The sequence below is a fragment of the Condylura cristata genome, unplaced genomic scaffold (assembly GCF_000260355.1).
Source record: "Condylura cristata isolate star-nosed mole 26May11 unplaced genomic scaffold, ConCri1.0 scaffold00018, whole genome shotgun sequence".
In the NCBI taxonomy this organism is placed as follows: Eukaryota; Metazoa; Chordata; class Mammalia; order Eulipotyphla; family Talpidae; genus Condylura; species Condylura cristata.
In genome coordinates this window covers 27,412,621-27,424,653 of record NW_004567119.1, presented here as the reverse complement: position 1 = coordinate 27,424,653, position 12,033 = coordinate 27,412,621, and positions in this window count along the sequence as shown.

Below are 12,033 nucleotides of genomic sequence, written 5' to 3'. Positions count from 1 at the left end.
AGAGAAGTCCTGTAATAACACCTAAAACCTGTGAACATGCTACTTTACATGGTAGAGACTTAACAGATAAGACTTCTGTAAGGATTTTGAGAAGAGAATATTATCTTGAATCCAAATGGAAAAAAATAAAGAAAATTAAATACATTAATTTGGGGAGATACAAACTTTCAATCCATAGCAGATTTTTTGTAATTTCTTGTTCTTAGAAGAAAAATAAATGCCATTTGAATAATGGCATGTATGCCCCTTGGCAATGTTAAGAGTTACTAAATTTGTCTACCCAGTAAATTACAAAAGTAGAAATATTAGGTATTTTTTCCTCTCAATAATCAACCAACTTTATAAATACCTATCGTTTTGGATTGACCACAGAAACAGCTATGTTTTTTCCCACTATTTCTGTATCTTTGCCCTTGGACTGCCCTCTTATGGGGACTCTGGGCTTAACCATGTGACTCCTTCTTGTCCATAGGGAATTGGCAAATGTGAGGCAAGAGGAATCACAAACAAAACTTGCACATTGAAGTTCACCTGCTTGCTGTGTTGGAACCAGGCTATCCTGACAGAGGTTATCCTGCTGGAGAACTGAAACAATCTAGCTAAAAACAAGGCAGCTATCCACAATTCTAACAGTTGCTTGCAGAAGCATAAATACATATGTCAGCCAAGCTTCTCCTAGATAAGCAGTACAATCAAAATGTTCTAATCTAAATCACTGGCCTCCAGAATCATGAGCTAAATAGTTGTTTTAAAACACTAATTTTTTTTTAAGATGTATTTATGCTTACAGAACTGGGATACAGGCCAGAGGTATGGTGGGTGAGAAGCTTCACCAGAGACAGAGTGGAGAGCAGAGCAGGCAGATATACTGAAATACACTGCTGAAGGGAGCAGCAAGTGGGTCAGGAGAGGTCTGCCACACCATGTGGGTCAGCTCCCTGGAGGGGGATCAAACTCATGCTGCAGTGGCTTCAGAGAGCCTTCTGATGTGGTGCTTTAATCTGTTGCACTGCCAAGGAGAGACCCTAAATGCTAAGTTTTGACATGGTTTGTTACACAGCAAGAGCAAACTGATACACCTACAAAGTATTCTGTACTGTGCTACGCCCTTTAGGAAGTACTGAAGAAACCTAAAGAACAATTTCAGGAAGGAAGGCAAGACACACAGATGCAGTATGTCCACTGCAGCAACTAGTAGGGAAAATTTCAACTTTTGCTGAGTGGAATATAATAATGTGAATACCAAGTATGAAGAAGTTATATGTAACGTGGAAATGATCCTTTGTAATTCCATCACATTTCATCTTATTTCAAATAAAACACTGAAACTCATGAGAATGAGTAACATGGGGAAAAGATATTAGGAATATTCACTTTACATCTAAGAAAATTGTCTCTCTTTGGTTCAAGTCATGCTTGTTTGGAAAACAAGTCAAATTGCTATTCTGTTATCCAAACTACTTTGCCCATTCCTTGAAATTACATATGATGACATAATCCAACTCCAGCTTGGCAAAAATGAGAATTTGCAGCTCAAGTCTGGTTTCTCTTCAATTTTCATTTCCCCTGGGTCCTATTCATATTTCTTACAGACACTTTCCCTTGTGACCCAATCTAATTTGATTCCCTACCACATCTCATCTACCGAGAACATCTAAAGCTATTTTGCAGAGATCCTATAAATAAAGCTTTGATAGAATTTAAAGATGATAGTCAGAGAAAAACTTTGGAAAGGAGGATGAAGAGTTTCCACAATTGTACCTGAATACTACCTACCTATCTGAGAGATATATTTCCCCCTGCTGACTTGACAGAATTTGCCTTTTATTTAGGCTTCATATAGAAGCAGCCACAATGTGGTGAAAGAAGAAGGGAAAAAAAGTATCCAGTCAGAACAAAGTTCTGGAAATGGAAGAGGTCTCTTGATGGATATTTGATGACAAAATGCAGACTATTGTCCAAATACCATCTCTCACTGCCATTTTATAATGTGGGAGAAGGAGGTGGAGTTCTTTGTAGAGAAACCTGGAAATGGCCATTCTCTGACATGTGAAAAAGGAATTTCTAAATTTCTTCTCCATAGCCATTTCTCTCTCCTCCAGATCATGTGGACTTCTTCCCACTGTCCATCATGCTTTCTTCACTCTAGAATGTAAGTTATAAAATCTTGCATTCTACGTTTTACTAGGGCTGCAATCAAAAGTACCACAGACTGGGTGGCTTAACAACAAAACTTTAGCTTCTCACAGCTCTGGGGACTAGAAATCTGAGATAAGGTACTACCTTAGATTGGGCTGAAGATCTCTCTTCTGAACATGGATGCCCATCTTCTCTGGATCTTCACATGGTCTTCCCTCTGTGTCTATCTGTGTCCTAATCTGTTTTTATCAGGATGCCAGTCATTCCAGATGGCTCATCCTGATGACTTCACTTTTTTTCTTTAAAGACTCTGTCTCGAGCCCTCCCTGATGGTGAAATGGGTTAAAACACAGCACTACGAAGCTAGCCATAACTGCTTCAGCATAAGTTCAATCCCCAGCCGGGGAGCTGATCCACATGAAACAGCAGACCTCTCCTGTCTCACCTGCTGCTCCCCTCAGCAGTGTTCTTTGATAGTAAGTCTGTTCTTCTCCCCACTCTGTCTCTGGTGAATCCTCTCACTTCCCCTGCACCTCTGGCCTGTACCCCAGTTCTGTAGGCATAAGTAAATAAATCTTTAAAAAAAAAAGAGTCGAAGAACTAAATGTCAATGATTAGAACTAAATTGAAACCATGTAAATTGAAACCAGTATGGTCTATGAATGAAAGATGGAGAGATGGCTCCTTCTTGCCAATCCATTTAGATCAGATGGCAACAAATTCTAAGGGTTCTTAAGATCCCTGAGATTTTTAGGGCCCCTGCACAGGGGCTGAGGAATGAGGCAGTTGCTGCTCACACTCCCACCACATTCTTTCATGAAAAAATGGCACACTCTATAATAATTGCTCTGTTGGTTGAGCACTGGTTCTATGCTCTCATTCCCACTCATGGTAAATATCAATGGTGACTCATTGATTAGATAGCATAATTTCTGAGATCCTACCACAGTGCAAAGTTAGCACCACAATGCCTCCATCTTGATTTCCATGGAAAAGCATGTGTAGACAGATTCCCTGCAATGCTAGCACCCACTTTTAAATGGAAAAAGTTCTCTGTGAGGACAATCACCTCTCAGGAGTAAATGCAAAACCAGTATTTTTTTTTTCACAGTCTCCTTCAAATACTTGTCCTCTTTCTACTTCAACACTTCACCCCCCAAAAAATAATTTTGGTCACTAAACAGGGAACAAACAGAAGCTGCATTCTCAGTACTGCTCATGACCAACTTCCTCACGACTGACTGACGCCCTGACTTGCCTTGTGCTTTCTCCATGAGGCACTTACCCTTAGATCCCACTTTCTACCCCAAATTCCACCTTCCTCCTTGTTTCCTTCAGAAATGTTGCTGATGACCCAGGGAATAAATGAGAAAATCTATTTATTCCTTCCCTCTTCGAGAATTTCCTTATTTCTGCAGTTTCTGTTTAAAAGCACCCATTTGGGAAATTATCTTAAAAGGGTGTCACTCTTGTGTTTGATGTGTCTAACCACATAAGCCATGCTGGGGCTGCCCCTTAACTGTTTTTCTTTGGTGAGCTGATCAAAAGTCCCTTGGCTAATTATATCATCTGGGAAGCCGGCAGAGCGAGGGGGGTCCATTCATTTTCATTTGGCTTCAGCTACTACTATGCAGAGGCTGATCCTTTGGAGATTGACCAAAAAGAAACAAGAGGGGAACCAGTACAAGCAAGACAAACAGGCTGCTATTCCTGGATCCATAAAAATATACCTTTGGAAGCGTTTGAGCGAAGAAAAAAATATTTGTTAACTCCACCACTACATTTCTCAGTCTCACATCTCCCAGGATTAATTGAGCTCTGCTGGAGATAAGTGATATGATATAAGAAGTTTTCTAGCTAATTAATGCACATGGTGCTTGTTATAAAGATTGTCATCAAAGTTGTCCAATGAGGTGTATTGTTTTCTGGCCACTCGTTCCTCCAAGGTTAAGGCACACAGTATGTTGAGACTAACCCTACATTCTTAAGAGGAGGGCACAGGACAAATAATGAGACATTGAAGTGCTGGGAAACTTCTTAGCTGTGTCTTCTTTCTCAGGAGTCAGCTTTCTCCACCAGTGCCTTTATTCATGTGGGATATAATGTTATTTCATTTTCCTCCGGTCATCTTACATCCCTGGAGAGAGCTTGACTCATGATATAATTATATGCTCGGCCAGTTCCCACTGATAGTCACTCCAGACTGCCCCCCGCTGGTCCTCCCCCCCCACCCCCATCTTCCACTCCAGAGTCAGAGAGCAGGAAACTGCCAGAAACAGAGCAGAGACACTCACAGAGCCAGTTGGGTTCTAGGAGAGCCGTTTCCATTCGCCACCCTCTTGCCTGCCAGGGGAACACTGGGCCCTGGAGGCCAGTGACTCATTGCAGAACAAGCCTGACCTGCGGCCTCTGGGGCTGGTCAGTAAGGCCTGTCTAGTTCTCTTTGGTTCCTGTAGGGCAGACTTTCAAATGTCTGAGAAATTAAGTTCATTTCTCAAAGAACACGAACACCCCACTGGAGTCACAGCCTGGTCTATGTGAGGCTGCCCTGGGGGCATCTGTGGAGCTACTCCTCCCCAAGGGTGTGTTACCTGCCCTAATTCCAATGGCCTGGACAGAGGTCAGTCAGGGCCAGGGCTGAGGACCCCAGCTCTGGAGTGGACAAGGGGAATCATCCTTTGTAGCTGTTTACTTCACAGAAGTCAGTGTCCTCCTTTTATGCCATTACTTCCAGAGGCACAAGTTCCTTCACCAACCCATTTGAGCCTTATCAGAACTTTTATCTTCTACCCCTCTATATCATTTTCTCTTTAACCCACCACAAAACCCAGACTAATCCCATTGCATCCATCTTTTTCCTGGGGTCCAAGACTTAAGTCAAATTGCATGCCTTTCCTGACCTCCTAATCGAATTTATCTGTTCCCCATTATCTTCTTTATCACAGCTCTGAGTTCTTCCTTCAGAGTTCTCATCTTTATTTGTGTAAAGTCTGTTTCCTTTCACTAGGTTATATATTCCATGAGCAAAGACATATTTGTTTGGGTTCTATCCATAGTGCAATTGCATCAGGAACACCCAAAACACTGCATCAAAAATAGCCACTGTTCTCCACCCAGCTTTCTTCTTTACTCCCAAGAACTACTACTGTAGGCCCCAGAGCTCCTAAGAAAAGAAGTCAAGTGGCCAGAAACAAGATACCTTCCCAACTTTCATTTCAGGGAAGGCAGACTGGGAGTTGCTGGGGGCCCTGTGCCTGGACATGGTGTGATCTCACCCCTCTCCTCCTCATTGTATAGTATGTGTAAACTTGTGTATATATAAGGCACTTGAAGGATGGGACCTCTCAGTCCAAGGGCCCACCCAGGCACAGATCTGAAGTCCCACAGTAATCATCATATTGGCGCCTTTTGAACAGCTACTGAAAAGCTTTTTTGGAGTCAAGGTTCCTGAACTTCCCACTTAGCTCTGTGATCTCAGGCCATCTGTCTGATGCTCAGTGATATTGCCCTCAAGAACTCCACACATGTGAACAAGAATTCTATATCTCTAAGACTCAGATACTATCACTGAAAAAATAAGGATACTATTTCCCAAGACCATTGGAATCATTTAAATACTAATATAATAATTATATGAATAACAACAATAATGCTTTCACAATGCCTAGTGTTTCATCACTCCCTTATGGGATCTTTTGAGTGAAAGATAACTCATAAGCTATTGAACTGTGATATTTTTAGGAATATTTTATCAATATCATGAAATAATATTTTAACAACCAGATCTTTCAAAGCACTGGAAATGTGATTAAAGAAGTCCCTGCCCTTAGAAAACATCTGATCCGATCAAAGACTCCCAAACAAAATTGGGGCCAGGCCCTGGAGAACAATATTACTGAGCATCAGACAAATGGCCTGAGATCAAATTCCTCGCAGATCACAGGTGGAAACTCTGCTCTAGACAGAGCTATAGTAGAAATTTTCTGGAAGGTGATAACTTCACTTTGTTTCATGAACCTCCCCCACCCCAAAGTTTATGAGGTAAAGTAGGTTTACATTGTGTCTGCTTTGGGGGTAATAAATTTAAAGCTCTATAAATGTTTGTTTTCATACCTGCCCACCACCAGTGCCCTAGTAATCCTCTACCATGTTCCTTTGGGTGCCTCTCCTACCCCACTCCTACCCCAGCACACTCCCAGTCTGGTTGCCTCAGTTTTGCAGTCAGATGTTAAGAGTTTATTATTGCTGCGGTATGTAGCAACTGGCCCAACAGTTAGTGGCATAAGAAGAAAGTTCTGTTATTTCATGATTCTGTGGGCCAATAGGTTGTCTTTTGGGGGGGGGGGGCGCTCTTCTAGGCTCACTCCCAAAGCTTCACTGAACTGAGTCTGCTGTGTTAGCAGCTCCTAATGGTTGCTGACTGTGGAGGGTCTCAGTTCTCCTCTATGTAACCTCAATCCTCCATCAGCTACCCTGCTGTCCTTATATGGAGGTCTTAGCATCCCAAGAGCACAAAAGTGGAAGCTGCGAGGTCTCTTGAGTATCAGGCTGTAAAGTTCACACAACATCATTTCCAAGTCAGAGTCTGGTTCAGATTTAATAAAGTGAAGTGGAGTGGCAAAGTCAGTGCCACTGGAACAAGTGGCAAAGTCAGTGCCATTGGTGACCCTTACTCTGATTAAAAAATCTACCAGGACATCCCTGGTGGTGCAGTGGATTAAAGTACAGCACTAAAAAGCCAAAACCACTTCAGCATAAGTTCAATCCCTGCCCCAGAGGTGATCCACATGGTGCAGCAGTCCTCTCCTGACCCACCTGTTACTCCCCTCAGCAATGTACTTCATCAATCTGCCTGTTCTGCTCCCCACTCTGTATCTGGCAAATCCTCTCACTGCCCCTGACTATATGAATAAATAAATAAATCTTTTTTTCTTTTTTGCTTTGAGTGTGCTATTTGTCTACTATACTATAGTTTTCTTGTATTTCTTTTTTTTTAAGATTTATTTATTTATGCATATAGAACTGGGGTGCAGGGTACAGGCCAGAGGTGCAGGGGCAGCGAGAGAACCCACCAGACAGAGTAGGGTACAGAACAGGCAGATCCACGAAGCACACCACTAAGGGGAGCAGCGGGTGTGCCATGAGAGGCCCGCCACACCATGCGGGCCATTCCCAGAGCTGGAGATGAACCGCACTGAAGAGGCTGCGGGCTCACTTGCACTGCTGTGCTCCAACCCGTTGCGCCACCATGGAGGCCCTAAATAAATAAATCTTTTTTTAAAAAATCTACCAACGGGGGGGGGGAGGGAGGGAAATGTACGGGACTATGATGGTGGCACACGGGTGATTTGGTGATGGGAAACCCGCGGGGATTACAATCGAGATGGAAAAAAAATGTGCAAAATGATGTAAAAATAAACTTTTGTAATAAATAAAAAATAAATAAATAAATAAATAAAAATTAAAAAATCTACCAACTTGAGTTTTGTAATTGTCTGCCTATAACTTTTTTTGACACTACACTGGTAATCTCTTCAGGGCATGTAAGATGTCTTATGAACTGTTTTCAGGGAGTAATGTGGTGTCTGGGGCAGAATATAATCTCAGTAAAGATAGGAAAATAAATAAATAAGGGAACAAATTGTAAACAAATATATTATTCATTATAGGTATGGATACTAATAGTATCATTAAAACAATAGTATTGCTGACTTCCACATATGACTTGGAAAAAACAGTAAATTACTTTGATCCCCCAACTGAAGCAATGAAGTGACATGATACATCAAACATTGCTTTCAGACAATAGGGAGTATAGAATACTGACCTGTGGGGGAAAGGAAACAAACCAGGTAAGCGGGACAGTTACTCCACAGTACAGCCTACAAAGAGTTTCCTGAGTATAGTCAGAGAAGGATAAGACAGAATCTGGTGGGTTCCCTGAGTGGAGAAAACAGACTTCCATTAGCAGAGTCCATAGCAGCAAGAATTCAGAGACCAGTACCAAACACAGGGAGAGAGTAAACAGAAGAGAGATCTAGGCATTTCCCCTTGAATCTGTGGCTGAGAATTGAACCAAATTTTAAGAAGAAACTATCGAAGCTAAGGGGAAAAGACAGCAAAAGCATACATAACTAATTCCAGAGCTCAGACAAGCCTCGCAATAGTTGGTAGCCCCACCGCCAGATTGAAAAGACCTTGTTATAGGATAAACTATATTCCCGAAAAATTCATGTGTTGAAACCCTAAACCTCAATACCTCAGAACATGATTGTATTTTTAAAAAGGCTATTGAAAGGGCCATTGGGTTAAAATGAGGCTTAGTTTAGTGTGGTCTCTAGTCTAGTGCGACTATTGTCCTTAGAAGAAGAGAAAAATTGCACAGAGACGTGTGCAGAAAAAAGGCTATAGTAAGAAGGCAGCCTGCTAAGGAGAAAGGCCTCAGAGGAAACCAACCCTCTGATACCTTGATCTTAGGTTTCTGACGCGCTGAGAAAATAAATGTCAGCTTTGAGCCTCTCAGACTGTGGGAATTTGTTATGGCGGCCCTCATCACACATGGGGAGTTAGATGTGCTCCTCAGGAGAGTGGTGACTCAGTGAGCCCAATTTAGCTATGGACTGAAGTCTGCTTTGGATCCAACTAGTAAAATCTCAAAACAAACCACAAACTATTTCCAAGTAATGGAAGTACATCCCATTACAAAACTCAAAGCCATTTCAAAAGATCACAAAAAATAAGAAGTCCATCAGGCAACAGTGTAAAATTTTAAAGGGACATTCATAAAAAAATATTGAGCATGCAGATAAACAGGAAAATAAAATCCATAATGAAGCACAAAATCCATCAATGGAGACAGATCCAGAAAAGACACAGATAATAAAGCCACTAGATAAAAACAACTAAATAAACTCCACATGTTTAAGATGGTGGGGAAAAAAAAAAAGAAGAAGCCTGGTAAGAATTATTACAGGAGATACATGAGACTTTATGAATATTATGGAAGAATAAGAGAGATTTGAAGCAAACCAAACTGAAATTCTAAGAGGAAAAATACAATGTCCAAGATGAAAAAATCTACGAAGTAGGATTAACAGGAGATTATACTGCAGAGGAAAATAACAAACTACCAGTGTGCTGCAGAACAATACAAAGAAACCTAATATATGTATAATCAAAGTCCCAGGAGAAAGAGAAAAGAATAGAGAAAAAATGTTTGAAGAAATAATGACTAAAACTTTTCCAAACATGATGAAATTATAAATACAAAGACCCAAAGTATCCAGGAAATACTAGACAGGAGAGAAGTAAAGGCAATTACACCAATATGTGACACAAACAAATTATTAAAAATTAGTAGCATTATGAAAGTATTTTCTTAAATCATAGGAAATGACATGCAGGCATAGGGAAAAAAAAGATAGCTGAAGACTTCTTACCATACACAGTATAAGACAAAAACAGTAAAGTTACATCTTTAAAGTACTAGGAGTGGGGATTCCATCAACTTAAATTCCTATACTCAGAAAAGTTATATATTTTTTTAAATATTTATTTATTTATACATACAGAACTGGCATATAGGCCAGTGGTGCAGGGGCAGTGAGAGGATTCACCAGAAAGAGCATGGTGCAGAACAGGCAGATTAATGAAGTACACTGCTGAGGGGAGCCAGAAGACAGGAGAGGTCTGCTGCACCATGTGGGTCACCTCCCCATCAGGGATCAAACTCATGCTGAAGTGGCTACAGGCTATCTTTTAAAATATTAATACAAAATGTTTTCATATACATATAAAATCTATAAAAATTCAATATTGAATATTGCAATAAAGAAATATAAAAGAAAGTCATTCAGGCAGAAATAGAAGGATGGCAGCTAGACATCTGATACATATAAAGGCATAAAGGGCACTAGAAATGCAAAATGTATGATTAAATATAAACAATTTTTGTTATTTTTTAATCTCTTTTTAAAAATTGACTGAAGCAAAACTCATTTTTAAATGCATTGTTGTTTACAGCACATGGCACAAAATGTCTAACAATAATAATTTTAAGTTCAGAGAGGAAAGATGAAAGTGTTTTCTTGTAAAGCTTTTATACTTTATATAAAAGTACCTGAAGATAGACTGTAATAAATTAAATTCTATATGACAAAGCATAAAGCAGCCTTTAAAAGTATCTGAAAAGATGTAAAACGAGTAAGCCAATAATGAAGATAACATGAAACCATAAAAATATGACCTAACTCAAAATGAAGTAGAAAAAAAGAAAAAGGCAAAGCAAGCAGATGAGACAAATAGAAAATGAGCATCACTCACATCAGTAATCTCATCAAATATAAGTGGTCTAAAGATAAAGGGAGGAAAACATTACCAGGTCAGGAAACAAACACCAAATAAAGAAAATAGGCCCACCACAAGAAATAAAATTTAAATGTAGAGACATAGGTGAAAGTAAAAGGATAAGAAAAGAAACAAGTTTCTAATATTAGTCGGAGAAAATGGAATCAAATCACACAGCAGATTTCTGATCAGATATATTGTAAGATGCAAAGGTTATTTCATGATAAGAAAGAAGTCAATTTATCAATAGTGTTTATCAGTCCTGAATGTCTCTGTAGCTAGTAACAGTTCTTTCAAAATATATGAAGAAAAAGATGATAAGTGAAAGGAGATTTAAAAAATCCACAAATACAGTCAAATAGTTCAATATATCTTTCAATAAATGATAGGACAAGTATATACCAAAAAAAAAAATTAGTAAGGCTATGGAAGACAACATTGTCAAGCAACTTTACCTAACTGACATTAATAGAACATACTACCCCACAGCAGCAAACACTCTGCCCAACTATACTCACATCATTTGTCAAGAACAACCATAAAACATGAGAAAAGTCTCAGTAAATTTAAGAGTATTCAAATCATACAAAGTATGTTCTCCATGGAACATACTGGAACATACTGAGAAAGAGAAATGTCTTTCCTTATTCTGTAGTATTTGAAAACTAACAAATACACTTCTAAATAACTCATAGGTCAAAGAATGAGGCATTTCCAAAAATGAGGAACTATGTTGTATGGAAGAAAAATGAAAACAAAACATTTCAAAATGTGTGGGGTACAGTTAACAGTAATACTTAAAGGAAAATGCATAGCCTAAAATGCATATATTAGAAAAGAAAAATCTCTCAAATCATGACCAGCGAAAACAAAGTGATGATAGAAATATTAATTTAGTACTAGCAATAGGAGGAGGAGAAATCAATGAAATAGACAAAAAAAAACTTTAAAACTTGTGTATTGAGAAGGTTTAATGAACATCTAAGAAAATGTCAGAAAATATAAACTACCAATATTAGAGCTCAGACAGAAGTATATCATTACATATCTTCTAAGATAATAAAAGAATATTCCCTGAAAAATATTAAGTAAAAAGAAAATTAACATATATATTCTTCAAAATTGATGACTAGATACAACAAAATCACAGTCAAAATCAAAATTCCAGCAAACTATTAAGTAACTATTAACAAGAAATTCTGAAATTCATATGGAAATTCAAAGGACCTAGGATAACTAAAATATTTTAAAACAAAAAGAACCAAGTTAGAATACTTAAACTGCTTTACTTTAAGACTTCATGTAGTATAAATATACATTAATCAAGTTAATAAAGGTTTTGTACTGACAGACAAATAGATCAAATGGAGAGTTCCTAAAATATGTATACATACCTAAAAATGGTCTATTACAATACCACCATAAAACTCATAAACTCACAAAACATTAACTCAAAATGCGTCATAGAAATAGAGGTAAAAGTTCAAGCTACAAAACTAGAAAAAAAACAAATGATAACGTTTGGATGACTTGAATTTGGCAAATTTT